General features: G+C 42.2%; 1 protein-coding gene across 3 annotated transcripts in view; it reads right to left on the reverse strand.

Annotated features, from left to right (window-relative positions):
* The window catches only part of PIGZ (phosphatidylinositol glycan anchor biosynthesis class Z), a 67,338-nt gene that overhangs the window by 13,395 nt on the left and 41,709 nt on the right, over positions 1-12,234 (reverse strand). For 2 of the 3 annotated variants that reach the window (XM_073675010.1, XM_073675013.1), the window contains exon 2: positions 3,197-3,481. The exons of the other annotated variant lie outside the window; for it this stretch is intronic. The gene's annotated coding sequence lies outside the window, so the exon portion shown is untranslated. The remainder of the gene's footprint in view (positions 1-3,196; positions 3,482-12,234) is intronic. 3 annotated transcript variants of the gene reach the window in all.

Here is a 12,234-nt window from a genome sequence, read left to right on the forward strand (position 1 = left end):
TAAAAGTAGCATAGACAGCTTGACCCCCAGACAACGTTTTTGTGGCGAAACATACACACATGGTCAAAATTGTTGGTACCTCTCGTTTAATGAAAGAAAAACCCACAATGGTCACAGAAATAACTTGAATCTGACAAAAGTAATAATTAATTAAAAATCTATGAAAATAAACAAATGAAAGTCAGACATAGCTTTCCAACCCTGCTTCCAGAGAATTTAAAAAAATAAATAAACTCATGAAATAGGCCTGGACAGAAATGATGGTACTCTTAACTTAATATTTTGTTGAACAACCTTTTGAGGCAATCACTGCAATCAAACGATTCCTGTAACTGTCAATGAGAATTCTGCACCTCTCAACAGGTATTTTGGCCCACTCCTCATGAGCAAACTGCTCCAGTTATCTCGTGTTTGAAGATTGCCTTTTCCAGACGGCATGTTTCAGCTTTTTCCCAAGATGCTCAATAGGATTTAGGTCAGGGCTCATAGAAGGCCACTTCAGAATAGTCCAATGTTTTCCTCTTAGCCATTCTTGGGTGTTTTTAGCTGTGTGCTTTGGGTCATTATCCTGTTGCAAGACCCATGACCTGCGACTGAGAAAGCTTTCTGACACTGGGCAGCACATTTCTCTTTTGAATCCCTTGATAGTCTTGTGATTTCATTGTACCCTGCACAGATTCAAGACACCCTGTGCCAGATGCAGCAAAGCAGCCCCAGAACATAACAGAGCCTCCTCCATGTTTCACAGTAGGGACAGTGTTCTTTTCTTGATATGCTTCATTTTTCTGTCTGTGAACATAGAGCTGATGGGCCTTGCCAAAAACTTCCATTTTTGTCTCATCTGTCCATAGGAAATTCTCCCAGAAGCTTTGTGGCTTGTCAACCTGTAGTTTGGCAAATTCCAGTCTGACTTTTTTATGATTTTTTTTTCAACAATGGTGTCCTCCTTGGTCATCTCCCATGAAGTCTACTTTGGATCAAACAATGGCGGATGGTGCGATCTGACACTGATGTTCCTTGAGCTTGAAGTTCACCTTTAATCTCTTTAGAAGTTATCCTGGGCTCTTTTGTTACCATTCATATTGTCCGTCTCTTTGATTTGTCATCAATTTTCCTCCTGCAGTCACGTCCAGGGAGGTTGGCTACAGTCCCATGGATCTTAAATTTCAGAAAAATATGTGCAACTGTAGTCACAGGAACATCAAGCTGCTTGGAGATGGTCTTATAACCTTTACCTTTTTTGCTTGTCTATAATTTTCTTTGTAATCTCCTGATACAAGTCTTTCCTTTGCTTCCTCTGGTCCATGTTGAGTGTGATACGCACCATGTCACCAAACAGCACAGTGAGTAACCCTATATACAGGCCCACTGACGGATTACAAGATTGTAGACACCTGTGATGCTAATTAGTGGACACAACTTTATTTAACATGTCCCTTTTGTCACATTATTTTCAGGGGTACCATCATTTCTGTCCTGGCCTATTTCATGAGTTTAATTTCTTTAAAAATTCTGTGGAAGCAGGGTTGAAAAGCAATGTCTGACTTTCATTTGTTCATTATCATAGATTTTTAATTTATTATTACTTTTGCCAGATTCAAGTTATTTCTGTGACCATTGTGGGTTTTTCTTTCATTAAACGAGGGGTACCAACAATTTTGACTACGTGTGTAAGTCAGGAATGGAAGACCACTTGATGCAAGCCAGGATTTCATTCATATACTATGGTTGCTTTCCCAGTCTGCAGTACCACAGTAGTAGGAGAAAGGTTACTTAGGGTTTTGTTCCCAATAGATCTATTGTTTGTACAGAATTTGTGTTTGGGACCAGTTCCTGCTATGTTTTGGCTATTTTTCTTACTGGATTACTTTGCACCTGTTTTATGCTGCCATCATAAGGTGTTACACATTATTGTACATGGTTCATGACATAGCTACTTAGCATTTAATTAGACTGTCATCTGTATAAGCTAGTATTTTATTATACCAAGGATGAAGTTATGAGCTGGCGCTATTCATGCTAATTATAAATCTGCCCTTAAACAATACATATAGTCTTGGCTAATAGCAGGGCAGTACAGGTTATACTGTTATGAGTGGTTCAATGAAAGTGAATTTTATAAACTTGATCATGCCCACCTGCCGCTGATCATGGGAACTAAATCAAAGTGTGCCTTTAGTTTTTTCAAACTTCTAGCATGTCATAAAGACTTGTCAATGCAAGTACATGAACATACCACCCAAAAGAAAGGGCGCCAGCAACATGTGTCTGTGTATTTTACCACTGAAATTTCCAGGTCTGCAAGCTCATATTGATGGTTTTGCAATAGATGAAAACCTCTGTCCAAAGTTTGTTAAGACCAGGTTGTAAGTGTCTGGAACCAATTCAATTTACCTTATGTTAGACCAGAAAGCCATATTTCTTAAGATGGGGTCAACTTTGTTCACTTATATGAGAAACAACAAGAACACTACGTAATATGCTTGCATATTACTAATACGCTTATTCAGAGCAGAAGTTATAGGGGTTTTCCTACGAACAAAAGTTGATTTTAATCAATAGATCTTGGAGTAATAATATCTTCCACAATTGGATGTGTTTAAATAAAATGTTCCTGTGCTGAGATAATCTTAGAAATGTGCCCCTGCTGTATACTGTGTAATGGCTGTGTCTCACCGTGCAGGAACATGACCTGATCATACCACAGCTCCTGGGCAGGGGAGGACACAAAAGATAGTATACAGACAGGACAACATGGGATCACAGCTGATTCTTTTTTTGAGGTAAAAAAAATTCCCTGCCTGTTAATAAAAAATGTTCTGCATAAAAAAAAAAGAATAATTTGTGATTCCATGCTATAATGTCTGTACACTCCCCCGCTGCCCAGCAGCTGTGGTATGATCAGACCATGTTCCTGCACAGTCAGACACAGCCATTACACAGTACATACAGGGGCACATTTATAAGATTATCTCAGCACAGGAACATTATATTTAAACACATCCAATTGTGGAAGTTATTATTATTCCAAGATCTATTGATTAAAATGATCTTTTGTTTGTGGTAAAACCCCTTTAAGGTCCACTGCTAAGGATTACAGTGCATGATTCACAGCATAGAAAAGGCTGTTGGGACAAATCAACGCAATTGGGTGTTTTCCAGACAACAATGTGGTGAGTAAAGCAGTACTACTCACCTGATACAGTTGTGTGAGACACAACACTAGTAGAGTTTGAGGATATGATATCCAGCTGCTACAGCTCCCCAGGATGGAGGATACAACGTAATATTATGGGAGATGCGGGAATCCTGCTATGCTGGTTGTAGAATCAAGAAAATCCAATACACGGCATATGAGGAACTGCGTAGTTTAATCTCTACATGTTTCAAAGTACTCTGACTTCTTCATCAGGAGAACAACAGCAGGGCAGGTGAAGAAGGGATTGAGCTTGAGGCACATGTCTGAGCTACATTGCTGTGCCTGGAAAAAATTAAAGCATTTTTTGAAGGTCTCTGTAAACTACTTTAGACCCTGCACATTTGGTTAGGAGGAGAGAATAACACAGAATTGGGAGGTGGAAAAGAAATTTATGTGAGTAAGCACAATCTATCTTCAATGCTGGAGAATATGTTGCTGCTATTTCAATTATTTTTTATTGTAAACATTAAAATACAATTCACTTCCCATAGGGTCCCGCAGGAATGAGTCCAAATAAAATAATATTTAATACAGGGTACAAACCATTTCTAATGGTGGCCACACATACATTAAAATTTTGAGATAAAAAATAAATTCAATTCAAGGTGGCTGCTGGACACATAGTGGATCGGAGATATTTATCAACTAGGTGGTTGTCCTCTGTGATGTAAACCTGGAGTAATGGTCTAGTACACATAGTACTAAGAGGGGTTAATCGGCCATGACAGGGCCGGGTTTAATGTGAGCCACTGAAGGGTTGGGCGGGACGGCTGCTCACCATATCTTCACCCCATTGTAAAATGGGACCTGTTTGTCTCACACATGGTCCATGTGTGGAGGTGTGCAGACCACCAGGATTGTGTTTCTTTACTAAAAGGACTAAGAAGCTGGATTTTCACTCAAGCTGGCGAACCCGCACTATTGAATGGACTTTTTACTTTATGTTGCACTTTGTGCCAGGAATAGGCTGTATATAAGTTTTCCTCCTTTGCGGTTTATGTGGAGTGAAATAAACCAGCTGGACTTTTAAATAGAAGCGGTTCCTGTGATATCTCATCCCGCACCCAAGTGAGTAGCTTTGTTAGATTTTGTGTTAGAAGTGCGGGCAGCGTTCCCAGGGAACACGTGTGACTGTTACAGAAGTACTGCATGTCTTGGGTGAAGGCGGCTATAAGCCAGGAAGTGGCGTCAGACAAAATGAAGGAGCTGATCAAGCACCAGGTCCAAGTCCAGCAGCCACTCCAGCAACAGCAGCGTCAGCAATAGGAGGTGCTTACGCATCAAATGGCGCTCCCCAAGGAACCCTCGACCCTCTGATACCTTTCAATTAGAACGCCGATGACCTGGTCAGACTGGTTGAAAGGTATCAGGGGTCGAGGGTTCCTTGGGGAGTCAACCCACTCCAAACTGAGGGTCCCAACAGGGGAAGGATGCTAAAAGAGGGTGGGGCGTCAAAGTTCAAAAGGGGCAGCGGAGGTCATGCCAAAGGTCTCAACTGGGGATGTAATTTGCTGGGGATGTCACGGCCCAAGTCACATACCCGCCCGTTGTCCCCAGACCACTTAGCAAATGGGCTGTAACATGGCACGCAGGTGTTCATGCTACTCATATCCAGCCTGCATTGTAGACTGCCCACCCAGTGAGGGGCTTTAAGCTTGTTTAGTAAAAGTGAATGGTCTGCCAATGAATGGACTACTAGATTTAGGGAGTTTGGTGACCCTCGTGGGGGCCACACTCCCTCTCCAACTGATCCCTGAGAAGAAGGTGGGCATCCACTGCATTCACGGGGATGCTAAAGACTATCCGGTCACCAGAGTGGTCATTGAGATAGCCCGAAGTACTGAGTCCCATGAGGTCGGCGAGGTCCAGGATTTATTTTCACCAAATCATCATAAGCCAGGACTTTGTGTTGCTTTGGGATTTGTGGGGGAAGGGGAGAGGCATCGGTTGCTCCGATAAGAGACAGGTTGCTCCTAAAGGAGTCTCACCACACCCAAAGTCTGACAGGTTTCCTTTCTGTGTAATGGTGGAGAATGAGGAGGCAGCATCTCCTGAGGCCGGCATTCCTGAGATAGGGGTGACCGCCCGACATAGGGACCTAACTCTAAAAGAGACGTTCAATAATGTAACCGTTATAAACGGCATAGCGCAGGAGCTGGTTACTGGCACCAAATTTCCTTATTTTATGATGAGTGGGGACTTATTGTACTGGGTTACTAAGGTCAAAGAGGAAATAGTGGGGCAATTGTTGGTACCAGAACCCTATAGACCAGGGATATCAAACTCAAATACACAAAGGGACAAAATTAAAAGCTTGGACAAAGCCGCTGCCATTTTTGATTATTAAAAAAAATGTCTACAATTGAGGAAGCTTTTCCTTATCATCAAATATAACAATGAACTTTTTCATATAGAAACAAACTTAAAAGGGGTTGTCCCACGAACAAAGTACATTTTAATTAATAGATCTTAGAATAAAATATTGGAATAATATATATGTTATGTAATAACAGTAAAACGCATATGGCTCAATAGCCTAATTTATATATGTAATAACAAAAGTTAAAAAATCTTGAATAATACAGATAATAAAGTATGATGCAAACTAAAGTGCCCCCAAACACAGTATGATACTCCCACAGTGAATTCATCTACACGCACGGTATGATGACCATACTGTACCCGCCATCTTTCAATCCCCCCGACAATGAATGATGACCCCATCACAGTATGATTCCACAACTGTAATCTCCACACAGCCCTCTATACCGTATAATGGGGCCACATAAAGTGCTCCATACAGTATAACGGGGCCACAAAAAGTGCTCCATACAGTATAACGGAGCCCGCCCTGGCCAAATATACTCAGGGGACCCCAACTGGCGTTGCGGCCAAATATATTCACACTGAGGGCCAGATTTGGCCCGTGGTCCAGAGTTTGACATATGTGCTACAGGCAGAGGGTATTGGACATGGCCCATTCACATGTCTTGGGGGGCAATTTGGGTGTGGACAAAAACCCAAGAACGGGTCATTCGGAGGTTCTATTGGCCCGGATGTCACCGGAAAATTCTAAGGTATTGCAAGTCCTGAACCACCTGCCAGTTAACTACCCTCACTTCTCACCTCAGAAATCCCCTCATGTTGCTACCCATCATAGAGGTGCTGTTTGAGTGAATTGCTATGGACCTGGTTGTCCTCGACTATTCTAAGTGGTACCCAGAAGCAGTTCTCCTGAGAAACTCATCCGCGAAAAGTATAGCCCATGAGTTGGTCCACATCTTTGCCCGCACAGGACTACCGAGGGAGATCCTGACTGACCAACAAACACCCTTTATGAGTAAGGTGATAAGGGAACTGTGTAAGGCTTTGCAAATTACACAACTGAAGAAGTCAGTTTACCACCCCCAGACAGATGACTTTGTGGAAAGGTCCAATAAAATCTTAAAGAGTGTGCTTAAGAAGGTCATAGAAAAGGATGGTCGAGACTGGAACTGTTACCTCCCGAATCTATTATTCTTTATCTGTAAGGTTCCACAAGCTTCTACCGGATTCTCTCCGTTTGAACTCCTGTATGACCAACATCCACAGGGTCTCCTTGATATAGCAAAGGAAACCTGGGATGTTAAGGTCACGCCCCATCAGAGCATCATCAAGCACTTCACCCAGATGCGGGAGAGGGTTGCGAAAGTAATGCCCATGGTAAAGGAACATGTCCTCCAGGCACAAAGGCTCAATCTCGGGTCTACAACCAGTCAGCCAGGTTGAGGCAGTTCAGACCCTGAGGTGGTAGAGAAGCTGGGTGAAGTGAACAACAAGGTTCATCAATCATGAAGACGAAGCCATACCAGGTCTACCTCGTCAATCTTATCAAGGCATGGCAATACAGGGACTCTGTTAAAACTCCAAGTTTGCTGGTTAAGCTAGAAGGAGACATTGAAGGTGTCATAGTAACCGCAATGCTGTAGAAGGCCCATAAAAAGTAGTGCCGGGAATTGCTGCTGCAGAACTGGGACCTGTTCTCAGATTTACTGGGGTGTACAAATGTCATAGAACATGAGGTTCTGACAGAACCCCATGTGCGGGTGAACTTGAAGCCCTACTGAATTCCCGAGGCCCGGCGAGAACTGATCGTCAAGGAAGTGAAGCATATACTCAATCTCGGAGTCATTGAAGAGCGGGTGGTCTAGCCCGATTGTCCTTGTTCCAAAACTCGATTATAAATGGAGATTCTATAATGATTATCGGAAGCTGAACGAAGTCTCCAAGTTCAACGCATTTCCGATGCCGCGTGTCGATGAGCTGATCGAGAGACTTGGGCCGGCAAGGTACATAATCAGTTTTTATCTAGCAAAAGGATATTGGCAAATCCCCATGTCACAAGAAGCCAAAGAGAAGATGGCTTTCTCTACGTCCAACGGATGCTTCCAATATGTCCGGATGCCGTTCGGACTGCAGGGAGCTCCGGCCACCTTCCAGAGTGCCATGGACCGGATCCTCGGACCCCATAAGAATTACGCCGCAACATACCTGGACAATATTTTACTCTTCAGCCCAGATTGGGGATGTCATTTGCAAAAGGTCCAGGTGGTGTTTGATGCTCGGAGGAAGGCAGGGTTTTCTATAAATCAAAAAAAATGTGCCATGGGGAAAGAAGAGGACAAATACCTAGGATATGTAGTCGGTAGAGGCGAGATCAAACCTCAGATCAGTAAAGTTGACGCAATCCAGAACTAGCCGAAACCACTCACAAAGAAGCAAGTTAGAGCCATGATGGCAACACCCATTACCGACCTCCTTAATGGGGCAAAATTGGTTAATACCAACTGGATTTTAGAGGCGAAGACGGCCTTTCAAGAACTGAAAGTAGTACTCTGTAAGCAGCCGGTCTTGGTAGCCCCCAACTTTAAGAAGTAATCTGTACGAACGCCTCAGAAATCGGATTAGGAGTGGTCCTTTCTCAGGAGATACACAGAGAAGAGCACCCTGTTCTCTACCTGAGTAGGAAACTGTCGGCATGTGAGAAAAATTATTCCATTGTCGAAAAGGAATGCTTGGCTAGAAAGTGGGCAAAATACAACCTGTTCTCACACTCCCTATTAGCGCAGTGTGTTATCAGGTTGATTCCCAAGCAAAAGGTCACTGATTTGAATCGAGGAGCAGACATGAAGAAGATTTCCCAAGAAAAGAGAAACAGCATCATCCAGCTCATCGATAGCTGTCTCTTGGCCAAGAAAATTGTCAAACTGCATCATGTGAGTACTATCACAGTTGGTAGAATACGAAAGGAAGTCAGACCATCCATTCAAAAGCCAAGAGGTGGATGTCCAGGCAAAATATCATAGTCAACAAGTTGGCTAATCACAAGGTCTTTCAGTTCTGGCACGACAAACAGGGCAGTGGAAGTGGTTCATATGCTTCGTAATAGTGAGATCACAGAGGTCCATGCAAGTACCATGCGATGCACGTTACACAAGTCTGGAATGGTGACCTGAAAAAAAGGTGAAGAATCCTCAAATTCAATATCGTCATAAGCATTGGCTCGAGTACGAAAAGTGGACAATAGAAGATTGGAAACGGGTGATTTGGAGTGATGAGATGAAAGTCAATAGACTAGGCTCTGATAGGTGCAAATGGGTCTGGAAGAAACAAGGGAAAAAAGGGGCTAACAGATCAAGAAATTGAATTAACTGTCAAGTTCGGTGAAGGCAGGCTGATGATTTGGGATTGTTTCACAGCCAAAGACCATTGGGAACTTCACCAGGATTGATGGTGGTCTCAATGCTGAGCTATACATGAGTATACTACAAGACTAGTTACTTTGTACACTCTAGTACTATGGGTATAAAAGGACGACATAGTGTTCCAGCAGGGCAATGACCCGAAGCATACATCGAGATTGGTGAAAAGATTCAATGACAATGAAGTAGAGGTGCTGGATTGGCCCTCACAGTCCCCAGACCTCAACCCAATCGAACACTTGTGGGTAGAGTTGAAGAAAAAACTGTATACATATATATGTATGCACCAACTTTGGAAACGTGTAGAAGAGACCTGGGATCAGATTTCGGTCAAGACATGTTTGAATCTCATCGAGAGTATGCCCAGAAGTATTCAGGCAATTTTGAAAGCCAAAGGTGGATTTAAAAATTACTAACAAAATAATAAAAATGAAAATTTAGATTTTTAGGAGCAAAACTGTAACAATGCAGTTTCATGGCAAGAATCTGCATAACTCATCATATGCTAAATAGTTGCAAGTCAAATGTACTGTATGTATGAGATAGCCAATATGTTTATAAAATGATGGTCTCACGTTCGAAGCAGTAGTGGATGGTGAGATATGGAGCCTGAAAGTCAAAAGTTCAAAACATTGTTACCCTTTTGCTCGTCAGTATATGTTGAGGTTGGGCAATCACTTTAACGTTATTATGGTTGTGTTTGCGTTATGGTGCTTGAAAGGTGTCCTATAAGATCTCAGAATGTCATACACACCCTTTCAGGGCAGTTGGAGGCTTTGGAGTAGTGTCAAATTTCAGAGAAGCTGGGGAATTTTAATTTCAAAAGATTCGCTCATCTCTATTGGCCACCATGACTTATGAAGGAACATTGTTATTTATATCATGAGTAAGAAGAATCACCCATAGGTCTCTTTGGTTTACAAATGAGAGTCATCACTGATGAATAAATGGGGACACTGTGTAACAAGCGTTCAGGAGGACACAGTTCTCATTCTTCTGTACCAGACATCATCATGTTTTCCTTCCTATAATAGTTTGTTAATGCAGATATGTGACTGAATGCACCAAAAGCTAAAAACACAACTGTTCCCATGTACCAGGAACAATTGCATTGTATAAACTGAGATATTCAATGGTTTAAAATGGAATTATTTGCATGCCATAATTTCCACCAGATGTACTGACATTATTCAATTTGTAATGATGAGCAGAGACTTGTAAAATATGTGGCTAACTATGCAACTAAAATCATTTAGACAACACAAACAGTAGGTAATAGCATGATTTCTATTTGGCGAGATCCATCACAAAGTGTCCATTAGAGTATGAATGAATAAGTATTGAATGACTTTAAATAAGAGTATCTAATATATGCTTTTTTGGAAATAAATTATCTAGTCCTAGTTGAACTGCTGTCAGCATAATCCATAATTTAGGATTCAGGGGCTAACCGTAAAGGAAATGTCAGCAAGTCTAACCCCTCTTAACTGTTTATATGCACATGCAGGTCAAGGAGAGCTAAATGCATTCATACCTTTCTATTTATTGTCCGTTACGTTATTACGCAAAATGGATGGTTTTATGAATATGCTTATGAAGTGTTAGGTGCTTCATACCCCCCAAAGCACCTAATGAAAGTTTGCCTCTTCCAGTTATTTACATACCAAGTGCTTACCTCTTTCTTTTGATTGATAACTGGCTGTCTTGCAAACGTCAGGCAGTGAGCAGAAACTTTTGTGCCTGCTCAAATTGCAACTATGCTGTATGGTCCTGTTCTGAGGGAACTGACTTTGGTATGCTACTGTGCTTGCGCCACCCATTGACAGTGTACACTGGAAAAAGACCTGGCACAAGAATTCCTGGATGGCGTCTGTCGTCAACGAGATAGCCAGCTATGAATCAAAAAAGGGAGGCAGGCATTAAGAATTTAAATTACCTGGGGAAGTAGACTTTAGGTGCTTTGAGTGGGATGAAACACCTAATGCTTCATTTGCTTATTTATAAACTTGTGAATTTCTCTGAAACAACTCAATGGATAGCAAATAGAAAGGTATCAATGCATTTATCTTTGATTTACCTACATGACCATATAAACGGTTAAGAAGGTTAAACTTGCTGACAGATTCCCTTTAAATTCTCAGATACGTATATGCTATGAAGAATTGTTCCCAGGTGACTTGTCTTAGAATTTTGATTTTACTATAAGTTCCATTCTTAAGATTTTGGTGATTCTCAAGGTTGTGGTACTCAGAAAGCTCCTCCTGTGCATCTCTTTTCTTTTGCTTTAAACTGCTCTTCCCCAAGCTGCTGTCTTTTCTCAGTCTTTGCATTCCAAATTATGTGGCATTCATACCAAGTATAATAACACTGCTATGGCATATTAAATCATCTTGGCTTTACTTATGATTTAAATAGGGCTAATCTGTGTCTTTTACATGTAGAATATGTGTCTTTTACATCTAGAATCAGCGAGACTAATGAACATGTTCATTATTGACAAGGATTTTGATTGGAGCACATGAATGGGGTTTTAAAATTGGTGCTTTAAAATGGCTGTAAAATGGTCATAGTAAGGGCTAGGGGGCTGCTAAAGGAAGCAAAATGGGGGTAAGAGCAGGACAATTGCCCTGCAAACAAATGAGGATAGGGGAAAGACGTAAAATAATATAAAAAAAGGACTCCCCTGTAGTGGAGGTAGGTCTAAGCCTGACAAAGGCGCTGCATAGGCCTCCATGCCCTCGCCCATCTCCTGAGCGGTCCTGTGCGTCGCCTTGGGTGCAGTGGGTGCGAGGCAGGGCGGCGGTGGTGTCCTCTGGAGGTCCCTCCCCATGCAAGGAGTGTTTTCCGTATGCCTGCCGCTTCCGACCTGCGCACACAGCGAGCCGTTCTCCCTTCCAACCATACCCCCGTGCTGTATGCGCTCCGTTCCCTGGTAAGGTGACCACGGGTAACAGAATCAAAGTTTGATCCTGGACAGGGAGCCTGATAAACGGGTACCACAACCAAGGAAGGCAGCAGTCTTGCAAATTAACCACTCCTCAGCAGGTGATGTAGCAAGACAATATAGTCAGCCAAGAGGCTCTGTAATTGGAAGAGTACTTTAAATCTTTTAATGAGCATCTATTTGCGGGTAAATCTGGTGCCAGCAGCCACGATAATTCCATCTCCAGTAACGTACACTAAACTCTCCCACCACTACCACGCACACACGGATGATACAGTGAAACTATGAATGGACATTAAAGAGTTAATTTTCCCTTTTTGATGAATTCCTGACTACAGATCACCGTAAAA

Source organism: Phyllobates terribilis, unplaced genomic scaffold (genome assembly GCF_046119375.1).
Source record: "Phyllobates terribilis strain yellow unplaced genomic scaffold, ASM4611937v1 Scaffold_3__8_contigs__length_932513732, whole genome shotgun sequence".
Taxonomy (NCBI): domain Eukaryota; kingdom Metazoa; phylum Chordata; class Amphibia; order Anura; family Dendrobatidae; genus Phyllobates; species Phyllobates terribilis.